Below are 12,508 nucleotides of genomic sequence, written 5' to 3'. Positions count from 1 at the left end.
TCATCAAAAATTGTGAATAACTCCCCACAGGTTAATGAGAAGGGTGTGCTTGAAAGGATGCACATAACTCTGCAATGTTGGGTAGTATTGGAGAGTCTTAGTCTTAAATCATTTTCAACACACAGTCTGTGCCTGTATTTAGTTTTCATGCTAGTATGGGCCGAGAATCCACTCTCACATAGGTACCTGGTTGCAAAGGGCATCAGTGTCTTAACAGCGCGATTTGACAAGGCAAGAAACTCTGAGCGCAGCCCTATCCAGAAATCTGGCAGTGGCTTCTGATTAAATTAAATTTTCACAGAACCGCTTGTTGCAATTTCGATGTGGCTCTCTTGTTCAGATATCGGTAAGTGAACTGGAGGCAGGGCATGAAAGGGTTAATGAATCCAGTTGTTTGTGTCGTCCGTTTCGGGAAAGTACCTGCGTAATTGTGCACCCAGCTCACTCAGGTGCTTCGCTACATCATATTTGACATTGTCCGTAAGCTTGAGTTCATTTGCACACAAAAAAATCATACAATGATGGAAATACCTGTGTGTTGTCCTTGTTAATACAGACAGAAAAGAGCTCCAACTTCTTAATCATAGGCTCAGTTTTGTCCTGCACATTGAATATAGTTGTGGAGAGTCCCTGTAATCCTAGATTCAGATCATTCAGGCGAGAAAAAAGATCACCCAGATAGGCTAGTCGTGTGAGAAACTCGTCAACATGCAAGCAGTCAGACAATTGAAAATGATGGTCAGTAAAGAAAACTTTAAGCTTGTCTCTCAAGTAAAAAAAACGTGTCAATACTTTTCCCCTTGATAAACAGCGCACTTCTGTATGTTGCAAAAGCGTTACATGGTCGCTGCCAATATCATTGCATAATGGAGAAAATACACGAGAGTTCAGGGGCCTTGCTTTAACAAAGTTAACCATTTTCACTGTAGTGTCCAAAACATCTTTCAAGCTGTCAGGCATTCCCTTGGCAGCAAGAGCCTCTTGGTAGATGCTGCAGTGTACACAAGTGGCGTCGGGACAACTGCTTGCACGCGCGTTACCGCTCCACTTTGTCTCCCTGTCATGGCTTTTACGCCATCAGTACAGATACCAACACATCTTGACCACCAAAGTCTATTTGATATCACAAAGCTGTTCAGTACTATAAAAATATCCTGTCATGTTGTCCTGGTTTCCAGTGGTTTGCAGAAGAGGATGTCTTCCTTAATTGACCCCCCATAAACGTAACAGACATATACCAGGAGCTGCCCTACATCTGTTGACTCATCCAGCTGTAATGCGTATAATTCACTGGCTTGTATGTGAAGCAGAAATTGTTTCAAAACATTTCCTGCCATGTCCCTGATGCATCATGAGTGTTGTTTGATGAAGGCATTGTCTGTATATTTTTGGGGGCCTTTCTCCCAGCATTGTCCCAGCCATATCCGCGGCAGCAGGAAGAATTAAGACCTCCATAATAGTATGGGGCTTGCCTGTCCTAGCCACTTGGTAGCTCACCATAGAAGACACTTCTAGCCCTGTCACGGCTGTCGAAAGGAGCGGACCAAAGTGCAGCGTGGTTGTAGTTCCACATTTTATTAAATCCGTGAAACTTTGCAATACACAAATAACTGAATATGACAAAACAACAAACCGTGACGCAGAGAGAAACAAACACTACTCAAAATATAATAACCCACAAAACCCACAAAGAAAAACCCCTACTTAAATATGATCTCCAATTAGAGACAACGAGGACCAGCTGCCTCCAATTGGAAATCAACCCAAAAAACAACAACATAGAAATAGAAAAACTAGAACTTAAACATAGAAATACAAAACATAGAAAAACACAAAACACCCCCTGTCACGCCCTGACCTACTCTACCATAGAAAATAACCTCTTACTATGGTCAGGACGTGACAAGCCCCTTCTTATTAATGGTATCTGTTACTTTTATACATGTCTTACTACTCGAAAGTCGTCTTTATTCCCGCTCAAAAAACTCCCGTGGCTTATTTTTCAAATTGGCATGTTTTGTTTCTAAACTCTAACACTTTCGGTTACTGGCCCAACGCTCTTAACCTGTTGGGTCTAGGGGGCAGCATTTGCACGTCTGGATAAAAAAAATGTACCCGATTTAATCTGGTTACTAATCCTACCCAGTAACTAGAATATGCATATACTTATTATATATGGATAGAAAACACTCTAAAGTTTCTAAAACTGTTTGAATGGTGTCTGTGAGTATAACAGAACTCATTTGGCAGGCAAAACCCTGAGACATTTTCTGACAGGAAGTGGATACCTGATGTGTTGTATTGACTTTAAACCTATCCCATTGAAAAACACAGGGGCTTAGGAATATTTTGGCACTTCCTATTGCTTCCACTAGATGTCACCAGCCTTTACAAAGTGTTTTGAGTCTTCTGGAGGGAGATCTGACCGAACAAGAGCCATGGAACGATGATGTCCCATTAGACACCTGGCGCGCGAGTTCATGTTGGGTACCCTCGTTCCAATACGTTATAAAAGAGTATGCATTCGTCCACCTTGAATATTATTCATGTTCTGGTTAAAAAAGGCCCTAATGATTTATGCTATACAACGTTTGACATGTTTGAACGAACGGAAATATATTTTTTCCCCTCGTTCATGACGAGAAGTCCGGCTGGCTTACATCATGTGCTAACGAGACGGAGATTTTTGGACATAAATGATGAGCTTTTTTGAACAAAACTACATTCGTTATGGACCTGTGATACCTGGAAGTGACATCTGATGAAGAGAATCAAAGGTAATGGATTATTTACATAGTATTTTCGATTTTAGATCTCCCCAACATGACGTCTAGTCTGTATCGCAACGCGTATTTTTCTGGGCGCAGTGCTCAGATTATTGCAAAGTGTGATTTCCCAGTAAGGTTATTTTTAAATCTGGCAAGTTGATTGCGTTCAAGAGATGTAAATCTATAATTCTTTAAATGACAATATAATATTTTACCAATGTTTTCTAATTTTAATTATTTAATTTGTGATGCTGACTTGACTGCCGGTTATTGGAGGGAAACGATTTCCTCAACATCAATGCCATAGTAAAACGCTGTTTTTGGATATAAATATGAACTTGATAGAACTAAAAATGCATGCATTGTCTAACATAATGTCCTAGGAGTGTCATCTGATGGAGATTGTAAAAGGTTAGTGCATCATTTTAGCTGGTTGTATGGTTTTGGTGACCCTGTCTTTGACTTGACAAAACATTACACACAACTCTTGTAAATGTACTGTCCTAACATACTCTAAATTTATGCTTTCGCCGTAAAACCTTTTTGAAATCGTAAAACGTGGTTAGATTAAGGAGATGTTTATCTTTCAAATGGTGTAAAATAGTTGTATTTTTGAAAAATTTGAATTTTGACATTTATTTGGATTCAAATTTGCCGCTCTTGAAATGCACCTGCTGTTGATGGAGTGCACCACGGGTGGCACGCTAGCGTCCCACCTAGCCCCAAGAGGTTAATGGGGAACCAATTACTTGTCTCCACAATGTCTGTGCACAAGTCACTCCCTCCTTTGGCATTGGGGGGAGGTGTATGGCAGTATATGGAACCATTGTATGTCCCCTCTGATGTTGCACTTATCCTGGGATAGTGTATGACCTAGAGGCTCACTCCCCTCAGTGAGCTTGTCCAGGAGTGGGGTCAAGAAGGGGTTTTACTTTAGATGGGAGTATCTAGAGTTGACAATTGAGTTATGCCATTGGATGAGTTGGTGTTTTTGTTCTATACCGTATCAGGAAGAGACGGTTCCAGTTTGGAGTAGGAGGGCCAGACACTGGTCTATACAATGAAAACTGTTGACATAGCAGATGCTGTCTGCTATGTATTATAGATATCTTTCATACTAATCTTAACCTTGTGACCATTCTATGTAGCTGTTGTTTGTCATGTAAGTTGAGAGGGGTGTATCTTGGCTATAATTGATCTTTGTACTTTTGTGTTGTCACTCTCAACGGTTCATTAGAAATAGGGAACCGTTGAAAGTCAGTGCTATTGCAAAGCTCTTATTATTAAAGATGTAGTTTAAGTATAACTCTGACTGGTGTGTGAAGTTTGTCTCACTCCTCATTTGGTAATACAGAAATTAACCACCACAATAGCCCCGTTGGAAAATATAAATGTACTGGTTGAAAATGTGTAGAAAAAAACATGTAATTTTTTATTGATTTATTTTTAAATATGAATCACATTTTATTTGGCGTACCCCCAACGGCATTGTGCATACCCCTGGGGAATGCCAGTTTGGGAATACCTGCTTTGGAACAATAACATCTTCAGCTTTGTAATTGTGCACGTATGTTGCAATATCACACTCACAGCAACACTTAAAGACATAATAAAAACATGTCCAGATGGCTGAGACAGATACGTTTCGTGTGTGTGTGGCACTAATATCAGTTTTAGGCTGCTCTTAGGCTATGTTTTGAAAACCATTTTCACAACAGATACTGTACATAGGCCTACTGAACTTTCATGGACACTGCCTTGGTCTTAATAAAATGAATACACTCATGTTTGTGTCTCTACTGTGATAGAACTGACCCATTCAAGTGTTCTGTATTTAGGAACAGAATAATCATCAGTTTTTAATTGAAGAACGCACAGTCAACTTTGACAGTAAATAGCTTTTATTGTGTTAATGTAAAATCAACAATGGTGGACTAATACATATAATTACATATTATAACTAATTTAGTAGGAACTCTTTGGAAAAACAACATCTTCAGCTTTCTAATTGTAGTAAGTTGCAATATCACACTCACAGCAACACTTAAAGACATAATCAAAACATGTCCAGATGGCTGAGATACGTTTTGTGTGTGTGTGTGTGTGTGTGTGTGTGTGTGTGTGTGTGTGTGTGTGTGTGTGTGTGTGTGTGTGTGTGTGTGTGTGTGTGTGTGTGTGTGTGTGTGTGTGTGTGTGTGTGTGTGTGTGTGTGTGTGTGTGTGTGTGTGTGAGAGAGAGAGCTTTTCTCTCTCAGAGATCTCAAGATCTAGAGGAGGGTATTGTTTGAAATGAATCAACAATCCTATAGAGATTAAGATCAGTCAATTAAATCACCGTTGATAATGAGAATGTATTGATGGAACTTTAACCTATTTAATCCCATCAGTCACAATAGTGACCGTAAAAAACGTTTCCAGTTTTAAAGCTCTAAAATTTTACTGAATGATATATCAATGCATTTCCAGCAAATATTGAAATAATAAAGGGTCTCAATTAAATATGTGCAGTGTCACATGTTTATTGTAAATTTTCACATGACCAGAGCTGTTTACTTCCTGGTTGCACCATGAGAAGACGATGGCTGCATCAATGCTCCCAAACAAAAGTTAGTAAAGTATGTTAACATTAAGATGGGAGAAAGATTTTTGATACACATCATCTTTAAGGTGTCTAGTATTGATATAGGCATTTGCAATTACTCAACTTTGTTCAGTGTGGTCATAGAATGAGTAAACATGTTGACGGCAGCAATAGTGACCGGCGGGATAACAGTGCATCTAGGTATACACAATACATAGTACTTGTTCTACCTAACCTTCTACTCTGTTCTTTCTTTTAGTTTCACTTTAGTCAAGTTCTGAATATGTTGAATCGAGGTGACTGCCCAGACAAGGCATGCAACATTGCAGTTATCCCTCAGAGATTGTGATAGCGATGGGTCAGATATGGACTATGAGGGGGAGACAGGCCATTTGCCAGCCAGGCTGTTGAATGTATATGCTGAACCTATGCAAGCTGATCATGGCAGGAACAAAGTTATCAGTGATAATGACCTACCCCTCACCACCCCACACTCTCCTCCCTGAGACTGGGTTGGGTCATGGACCCAGTGTCATTCTTGGTGTTGCTGAGCAATCTCAGGTGCCTCAATGTTGCAAGTTCCTTCATGACAACCTCTTCACTTCGCTTGCACTCCTCGATGAAATTACAAAAACGGGGGTTAGAAGGATTACTTTATCCTATCCCAGGTATTCCTTAAAGAGGTGGGGTTTCAGGTGTCTACGGAAGGTGGTGATTGACTCCGCTGTCCTGGCATCGTGAGGGAGCTTGTTCCACCATTGGGGTGCCAGAGCAGCGAACAGTTTTGACTGGGCTGAGCGGGAACTGTGCTTCCTCAGAGGTAGGGAGGCGAGCAGGCCAGAGGTGGATGAACGCAGTGCCCTTGTTTGGGTGTAGGGCCTGATCAGAGCCTGAAGGTACGGAGGTGCCGTTCCCCTCATAGCCCCGTAGGCAAGCACCATGGTCTTGTAGCAGATGCGAGCTTCAACTGGAAGCCAGTGGAGTGTGCGGAGGAGCGGGTTGACGTGAGAGAACTTGGGAAGGTTGAACACCAGACGGGCTGCGGCGTTCTGGATGAGTTGTAGGGGTTTAATGGCACAGGCAGGGAGCCCCGCCAACAGGGAGTTGCAGTAATCCAGACGGGAGATGACAAGTGCCTGGATTAGGACCTGCGCCGCTTCCTGTGTAAGGCAGGGTCGTACTCTGCGAATGTTGTATAGCCTTGATGTTAGCGGAGAACGACAGGATGTTGTCCAGGGTCACGCCAAGGCTCTTAGCACTCTGGGAGGAGGACACAATGGAGTTGTCCACCGTGATGGCGAGATCATGGAAAGGGCAGTCCTTCCCCGGGAGGAAGAGCAGCTCCATCTTTCCGAGGTTCAGCTTGAGGTGGTGATCCGTCATCCACACTGATATGTCTGCCAGACATGCAGAGATGCGATTCGCCACCTGGTTATCAGAAGGGGGAAAGTAGAAGATTAATTGTGTGTCTGTCACGTCCTGACCAGCAGAGGGAGTAATTGTATTAGTTTTGGTCAGGATGTGGCAGAGGGTTTGTGTTTTTGTATGTATTTCTACGTTCTGTCTAGTTTAGTTTTTCTATGTTTAGGTTTGGGTGTTGGACTCTCAATTGGAGGCAGGTGTTTCTAGTTGCCTCTGATTGAGAGTCCTATAATTAGGTGTCTGTTTAGTTTGGGTTTTGTGGGTAGTTGTTTTTGCATTGCTTTTAGTATCGCCTGCAAGACTGTTGTACTGTCGTGTTTCTTATTTTTTTTCGTGTTCACTAAATAAATAACAATGATGAGCACGCAACCCGCTGCGCCTTGGTCCATTCCTGACGACAGTTGTGACAGAACTACCCACCATACCAGGACCAAGCAGCGGAGGAATTCTGGCGAGGACTGGGGAACACGGCGGGTAAGGGAGTCCGAGAGGCAGCCCCAATAATTTTTTTGGGGGGGGCACAAGGGCTGTTTGGCGGGGCGAGATTGGAGACCCAGGCCAGCTCCCCGTACCCTTTTTGGACAGAAACAGACTGGACAGGTCCCGTGCTTTGGGGTAGGTGCTGTGGTGAGGCCTGGTATTTTCAGGCCGGTATGCGCAGTACCAGCTCCCCGCATGTGCCAGGGGAGAGTGGGCATCGAGCCTGAAGGGTTGATGCCAACCCTGCGCTCGAGACCGCCAGTGCGCCTCTACGGTCCAGTGTTTCCCGCTACACGCACTAGCCTTGAGGTGCGTGTCTCCAGGCTGGCACGTCCTGTACCAGCCCCACTCATCAGGCATCTAGTGTGTCAGCCCAGCCTCGCCAGTCTGGGGCTGCCAGAGCTGCCCGCCAGTCAGGATTCGCCAGAGCTGCCCGCCAGTCAGGAGTCGCCAGAGCTGCCCGCCAGTCAGGAGTCGCCAGAGCTGCCCGCCAGTCAGGAGTCGCCAGAGCTGCACGCCAGTCAGGAGTCGCCAGAGCTGCCCGCCAGTCAGGAGTCGCCAGAGCTGCCCGCCAGTCAGGAGTCGCCATAGCTGCCCGCGAGTCAGGAGCTGCCAGAGTGGCCCGTCTGCCCGGATCAGCCAGAGTGGCCCATCTGCCCGGATCTGCCAGAGTGGCCCGTCTGCCCGGATCAGCCAGAGTGGCCCGTCTGCCCGGATCTGCCAGAGTGGCCCGTCTGCCCGGATCTGCCAGAGTGGCCCGTCTGCCCGGGTCTGCCAGAGTGGCCCGCCTGTCGTCCGGCCCAGCCCGAGTGGCCCGCCTGTCCGGATCTGCCAGGGTGCCCCGCCTGTCCGGAGCTGCCAGAGTAGCCCGCCTGTCCGGGTCTGCCAGATTGTCCCGTCTGCCCGGGTCAGCCAGAGTGGCCCGTCTGCCCGGATCTGCCAGAGTGGCCCGTCTGCCCGGATCAGCAAGAATGGCCCGTCTGCCCAGATCAGCCAGATTGGCCCGTCTGCCCGGGTCAGCCAGAGTGGCCCGTCTGCTGGATCTGCCAGAGTGGCCCGTCTGCCCGGATCAGCCAGAGTGGCCGGGCTGCCCGGATCAGCCAGAGTGGCCCGTCTGCCCGGATAAGCCAGAGTGGCCCGCCTGTCCTCCGGCCCAGCCCGAGTGGCCCGCCTGTCCTCCGGCCCAGCCCGAGTGGCCCGCCTGTCCTCCGGCCCAGCCCGAGTGGCCCGCATGTCCTCCGGCCCAGCCAGAGTGGCCCGTCTGCCCGGATCAGCCAGAGTGGCCCGTCTGCCCGGATCTGCCAGAGTGGCCCGTCTGCCCGGATCTGCCAGGGTGCCCCGCCTGTCCGGAGCTGCCAGATTGGCCCGCCTGTCCGGAGATGCCAGAGTGGCCCGCCTGTCCGGGTCTGCCAGATTGTCCTGTCTGCCCGGGTCAGCCAGAGTGGCCCGCCTGCCCGGATCTGCCAGAGTGGCCCGTCTGCCCGGATCAGCCAGAGTGGCCCGTCTGCCCGGATCAGCCAGAGTGGCCCGTCTGCCTGGATCAGCCAGAGTGGCCCGCCTGTCCTCCGGCCCAGCCCGAGTGGCCCGCCTGTCCTCCGGCCCATCCCGAGTGGCCCACCTGTCCTCCAGCCCAGCCCGAGTGGCCCGCCTGTCCTCTGGCCCAGCCCGAGTGGCCCGCCTGCCTCCGGCCCAGCCAGAGTGGCCCGCCTGTCTGCCCGGGTCAGCCAGAGTTGCCCGTCTGCCTGGCGCAGCCATCGGCGCCACCTAAGTGGGCGACGCCGAAGGTGGAGCGAGGTCCACGTCCCGCACCTGAGCCACCTCCTATATAGGTGGGTTGGGGAGGGGGGGTGTAGCACAGTGCCGTCGTTGACGGCTGCCACCCTCCCTTCCCTCCCTTTAGTTTAGGGGGATATTTTTTATTGTTTGGTTTTTTTTTTTTCTTTTAGGTGCAGTCGGGGTCTGCACCTTTAGGGGGGTACTGTCACGTCCTGACCAGCGGAGGGAGTAATTGTATTAGTTTTGGTCAGGATGTGGCAGAGGGTTTGTGTTTTTGTATGTATTTCTACGTTCTGTCTAGTTTAGTTTTTCTATGTTTAGGTTTGGGTGTTGGACTCTCAATTGGAGGCAGGTGTTTCTAGTTGCCTCTGATTGAGAGTCCTATAATTAGGTGTGTGTTTGGTTTGGGTTTTGTGGGTAGTTGTTTTTGCATTGCTTTTAGTATCGCCTGCAAGACTGTTGTACTGTCGTGTTTCTTATTTTTTTCGTGTTCACTAAATAAATAACAATGATGAGCACGCAACCCACTGCGCCTTGGTCCATTCCTGACGACAGTTGTGACAGTGTCGTCTGCGTAGCAATGATAGGAGAGACCATGTGAGGATATGACAGAGCCAAGTGACTTGGTGTATAGCGAGAATAGGAAAGGGCCTAGAACTGAGCCCTGGGGGACACCAGTGGTGAGAGCACGTGGTGCGGAGACGGATTCTCGCCACGCCACCTGGTAGGAGCGACCTGTCAGGTAGGACGCAATCCAAGAGTGAGCCGCGCCGGAGATACCCGACTCGGAGAGGGTGGAGAGGAGGATCTGATGGTTCACAGTATCAAAGGCAGCAGATAGGTCTAGAAGGATGAGAGCAGAGGAGAGAGAGTTAGCTTTAGCAGTGCGGAGAGCCTCCGTGACACAGAGAAGAGCAGTCTCAGTTGAATGACCAGCCTTGAAACCTGACTGATATGGATCAAGAAGGTCATTCTGAGAGAGATAGCAGGAGAGCTGGCCAAGGACGGCACGTTCAAGAGTTTTGGAGAGAAAAGAAAGAAGGGCAACTGGTCTGTAGTTGTTGACATCGGAGGGATAGAGTGTAGGTTTTTTCAGAAGGGGTGCAACTCTCGCTCTCTTGAAGACGGAAGGGACGTAGCCAGCGGTCAAGGATGAGTTGATGAGCGAGGTGAGGTAAGGGAGAAGGTCTCCGGAAATGGTCTGGAGAAGAGAGGAGGGGATAGGGTCAAGCGGGCAGGTTGTTGGGCGGTCGGCTGTCACAAGACGCAAGATTTTATCTGGAGAGAGAGGGGAGAAAGAGGTCAAAGCATAGGGTAGGGCAATGTGAGCAGGACCAGCGGTGTCGTTTGACTTAACAAACGAGGATCGGATGTCATCGACCTTCTTTTCAAAATGGTTGATGAAGTCATCCACAGAGAGGGAGGAGGGGGGGAGGGGGAGGAGGATTCAGGAGGGAGGAGAAGGTGGCAAAGAGCTTCCTAGGGTTAGAGGCAGATGCTTGGAAGTTAGAGTGGTAGAAAGTGGCTTTAGCAGCAGAAACAGAGGAGGAAAATGTAGAGAGGAGGGAGTGAAAAGATGCCAGGTCCGCAGGGAGGCTAGTTTTCCTCCATTTCCGCTCGGCTGCCCGGAGCCCTGTTCTGTGAGTTCGCAATGAGTCGTCAAGCCACGGAGCAGGAGGGGAGGACCGAACCGGTCGGGAGGATAGGGGACATAGAGAGTCAAAGGATGCAGAAAGGGAGGAGAGGAGGGTTGAGGAGGCAGACTCAGGAGATTGGTTGGAGAAGGATTGAGCAGAGGGAAGAGATGATAGGATGGAAGAGGAGAGAGTAGCAGGAGAGAGAGAGAGAGGTTGCGACGGCGCAATACCGTCTGAGAAGGGATGCAGAGTGAGTAGTGTTGGAGGAGAGCGAGAGGGAAAAGGATACAAGGTAGTGATCGGAGACTTGGAGGGGAGTTGCAGTGAGATTAGTAGAAGAATAGCATCTAGTGAAGATGAGGTCAAGCGTATTGCCTGCCTTGTGAGTAGGGGGGACGGTGAGAGGGTGAGGTCAAAAGAGGAGAGGAGTGGAAAGAAGGAGGCAGAGAGAAATGAGTCAAAGGTAGACGTAGGGAGGTTAAAGTCACCCAGAACTTTGAGGGGTGAGCCATCCTCAGGAAAGGAACTTATCAAGGCGTCAAGCTCAACTCTCCAAGGGAACCTGGAGGGCGATAAATGGTAAGGATGTTCAGCTTGAATGGGCTAGTGATTGTGACAGCATGGAATTCAAAGGAGGAGATAGACAGATGGGTCAGGGGAGAAGGAGAGAATGTCCACTTGGGAGAGATGAGGATTCCAGTGCCACCACCCCGCAAGTTCTAGTTTTTCTATTTCTATGTTGTTGTTTTTTGGGTTGATCTCCAATTGGAGGCAGCTGGTCCTCGTTACCTCTGATTGGAGATCATATTTAAGTAGGGGTTTTTCTTCCTGGGTTTTGTGGGTGACTATCTTTTGAGTAGTGTTTGTTTCTCTTTGCGTCACGGTTTGTTGTTTTGTAAATTCAGTTATTTATGTTTTGCAAAGTTTCACGGATTTAATAAAATGTGGAACTACAACCACGCTGCACTTTGGTCCAATCCTTTCGACAACCGTGACATCATGAAGTTACCCCGGGAACCTCTGAAGTTCTGACCCAAGGAGACAAGTTACTGGTCCATTAGAAAGACAATAACAGTGGCAACAAACATGGAGGAGAAATACAGTGAGACCTCTGTCAAGAGATGGAACAAGGAGCGACGTGCCTTTGACAAAGTCCCACAACCAAAATGCATTAACCGATACAATGAGCACATGGGTGGTATTGACCTTCACGAACTACAGGTTTCAAGATACCATATCTCGATCAGGTCTAAGAAGTGGTGGTGGCCTATCTTTGCATGGTCTCTCAACAGTGCACTCGTAAACAGCCATTTATTTTACAGAGATGTTATGGGAGGGACCATCAACCTGCTCACCTTCTCATGGATAGTGGCACAGTCTCTTATGCAAAAGTTTGGCACTGAGCCACGGAAGGAGATCTCTACTGGCTGCTACTGTTGAAGATTAGGCAAGATATGACAAAGCTTCCCACTGGCCAATCAACACAATGCACCGGTTCCGTAGATGTTGTCATTGTGACAAACGCACTACCTATGCATGTGAGAAATGCAAAGCGCCACTGCACATTGAGTGCTTCAAGATATACCACGGACAGTAGAAAAGGAGATAAGAGCGAATGAAAAAGGGCTGAAAAAGCCCAAGAAATGTAAATTGAAAAGTCAATAAAGGGTGAGGAGAAGCAGTACAACAGACTCTAGGAAGAAAAAAGTTGAAATAGACAATCAAAATGACTGAAATGTTTTTGGAAAAGACGATCAATTGATTCAAGACATACTGTATGACAGTAGGTCTGACTGATCGTAGTTCAAAATAGTGATGCACAAACTAATCGTGCACTTGGTTCTG

This window comes from Salmo salar, chromosome ssa17 (assembly GCF_905237065.1).
Source record: "Salmo salar chromosome ssa17, Ssal_v3.1, whole genome shotgun sequence".
Classification (NCBI taxonomy): Eukaryota; Metazoa; Chordata; class Actinopteri; order Salmoniformes; family Salmonidae; genus Salmo; species Salmo salar.
This window is presented reverse-complemented; position numbering follows the sequence as displayed.